The following is a 3,240-nucleotide window of genomic DNA, read 5'->3' as shown; positions in this document are numbered from 1 at the left end:
TAAGAGTTTTCTTTCCACATCTAGTGACGGTCTTATACAAAAAGGCAGGTATACCTATGATATCCACTAAGCAGTCACTGAAACCTTCCCGAAGTATCATCGGGGACAGCTTGTTCTAACAATATATTGAGTTGTGAGCAAAGTAAATAAAAGACTTGAATAAGTGGCAACAAGATGCGACGGCTGCACCAACTTCATCACAGAGGTTGACACAAGCTCAAAAAGAAGTTTGTAAAAGTAGTCATCCAAAGCTAGATTATATGATGCAGTGGATGTAAGAATCGAGGCCAATTTTTCAAGAATTTGCTAGGAATATATGGATCCCCAATTATACACCTGACATGTTCGGGCTAACAAATATGGAGCAAGAAGAAGAAGTACATAAAAGTGAGAAGGAGGAGGAGGAGGATGGCAGTAAGGAGATGGACTTTGAGGAAGGAGATCGAACATTTTTGTTTTTAAATATTTTTATTAATTTTGGGATTTAGACCTTGTAGGAATAGGATTACTAGTAGAACATGAGCTATTTATTGCTTATGTTGGATGAAAAAACCATGCTAAATGGGCAACAAGGTGTTATTTTGACCCAGTTAAAATGATGCTGCATGGTGGACAAATCTTAATTATTTAATGGGTCACAGAATCGTCTAATAAGAGGGAGTCAAGCCCAAATTTGGCACAAGCATGTTGACTACCCAAATATTTATTTTGAGATATTTAGTGTGGGTCCCTACATTTGGAGAATCATTGGAAATCAGCACACAAAGATTACCGTTAAAACCGTCCAACCTATGCCTAAATTTAGCATGTTTCTATGCTAAAATAAAGAAACCATCATCCATCTTCTTCCATAAAATGTGGTCAGCCAAGAAATAGAGAAAATGAAGGGATTATTCCAATCCATATTTATAGTAAACTCTACCATCTATTTCAAGTACAAATACCCCCACTCATTCCCCATTTCAATCATCCCTCATCCCTACATTCCTCATTCTTCACATTTCTCAATCATCATTCATTCTCTCATTTCCTCTCTTCATTTCCACATATAGCATCCGATATTTTGTTTCTTAGCCAAAAACCTTGATAAGATTATCTCTTGGCTGACCACCTTGAAGAGCCATTAGCAACAGAGCAACATAAGAGTTAGAGGAAAACATCTTCAATCAAAGTTCACAAGACTATTGATTCAACAGAGTTTATTCTTCCTTTACTTTTTTATTTTGATTTTAATCATGTTTTCAATGTGCTTTATTATCTTGTAATCAACAATGGTAGCTTAATTCTGTTTAACAAAGATGTTTGTCTTTATTTAAGGAAGTTTGTTTAAATCATGTCTATAGTGTTTGTGCCTTAGTCGATCATGTTTTCAATTAAACTCAAGTATATATTTCATTCATAGGTGATCAGATGCATTAGAATCAGCTGAGCAATCCTAACCAAACGACAGCTAGTGGACACAATAATTGACATGTGCATGCTTAATTTAGATCCTAACCCGACTAAATTAAAGGTTCATAATAAATTTAACGAAATCTATTATATTGCATTAAGGATCAGTCTTGTATCCAGATAATTTAATTTAATTAATCACCCATCACTTAAGATATATTTATTTTATCATCAAAATGTTAACTTTAATTTTGCACTATATTGATTAACATACACAATCCCTGTGGAGACGATAACACTTTTACTTACTTATTACTTGATAAGGACTGTGAACACTTGCACAAATCAAGTGTTGCAAGTTTTTGGCATCATTGCTAGGGACTGTTGCCTTAATCATTTTTGTGAAATTATTCTTTTCAATTTGGTTTTTATTTCATTTTTATCTAACTTCAAACCTTCCTAATTTATTATTTATCTTTTTGTATTTTGTAATTTATTTTTTTCAAGTGTTTATGAGCATATATCGAATCATCGATTTATTTCCTGTAGACCCTGAAATTGAGCGAACATTTAGACAAAGAAGACACAGAAAGATTAGCTCAAAGACAAGCTGAGATCGACCCTGGAAATCAAAATGATGGACAAGGAAATGGAGCCAATCATGTGCACAATCCTATCCTTATTGCTGATGACAAGGGTTGTGCCACTCTTCAATAATTTAAATCTGGGAATTAGAAGACTGGAGATTGAGCCACCGATTTTTTAATTGAAACCAGTGATATTTCAATTGGTCCAAACAATGGGTCAATTTAGTGGAATGCCCATGGAAGATCCACACCTTCACCTTCAATTATTCATGGAGGTGAGAAATTCGTTTAAGATAGCCGATGTTACTGAAGATGCATTGAGCTTGAATTTGTTTCCATACTCGTTGTAAGATCGAGCTTGAGCATGGCTTAATTTGATGCCACCAAGTTTAATATCTACACGACAAGAATTAGCAAAATGATTTTTGGTTAAGTATTTTCCACCTAGCAAAAACGCTAAGTTGCGAAATGAGATAACCACACTTTTCAACAATTGGATGACGAATCCTTGTAAAAGGCATGGGAGAGATTCAAAGAATTAGTTCATAAGTTCACTCATCATGGGATTCCACACTGCATCCAGTTGCAGACATTTTATAATGGTCTCAATGCACACATAAGGTTGATAGTAGTTGCTTCTGCAAATGGGGAAATTTTGTCTAAGTCTTATAATGAGGCTTACGAGATCATTGAGAGGATCGCTAGTAACAATTATCAATGGCCAACAAATCAAGCAACTTCAGAAAGACAAGTAGTCAGACTGCACGAAGTTGATGCACTTACACCACTCTCAGCTCAGGTATCTTCTATTTCTTCAATGTTGAAACAGTTTACCACTAATAATTTAAATAATTTTAAAACCCAACCACAGAGTTAGTTTGATGTTTTTTCCTGCATATGTTGTGGGGATGTTTATTCTTTCGAGATTTTTCCATCAAATCTCGAGTCAGTTTATTACGTAGTGAATCAACACCAAAATAGAAGTGGACACGGACCATAGTCCAACTTTTACAATCCTTCATGGTGCAACCATTCAAAATTTTCTTGGAGTAACCAAGGAAATGGATCAAACAACACTTACATGTAGCATAAGCCCAACCAATCTCAAGGGTTTAATCAACAAGCTCCAAAACCACAACAAGCTAAGTCATCCAATAATTTGGAGAACTTGTTGAAGGCATTTATGGAAAAGAATAAAACCTTAATCAAAAGCCAAGCAGCAACACTGAAAAATTTGTAGAACTAAATGGGTCAATTAGCT

General features: G+C 34.9%; 1 non-coding gene across 1 annotated transcript; it reads right to left on the bottom strand.

Annotated features, from left to right (window-relative positions):
- Window positions 1-2,437: 2,437 nt before the first annotated feature.
- On the bottom strand, window positions 2,438-2,546 carry LOC121212912 (small nucleolar RNA R71). The gene has a single exon (XR_005908283.1). It is a non-coding gene; the product is annotated as a small nucleolar RNA R71 (small nucleolar RNA).
- Window positions 2,547-3,240: the final 694 nt, after the last annotated feature.

The sequence above is a fragment of the Gossypium hirsutum genome, chromosome A13 (assembly GCF_007990345.1).
Source record: "Gossypium hirsutum isolate 1008001.06 chromosome A13, Gossypium_hirsutum_v2.1, whole genome shotgun sequence".
Lineage (NCBI taxonomy): Eukaryota > Viridiplantae > Streptophyta > Magnoliopsida > Malvales > Malvaceae > Gossypium > Gossypium hirsutum.
Note: the sequence above shows the minus strand (reverse complement) of the source record. Positions and strands in the feature narration are given on the sequence as shown.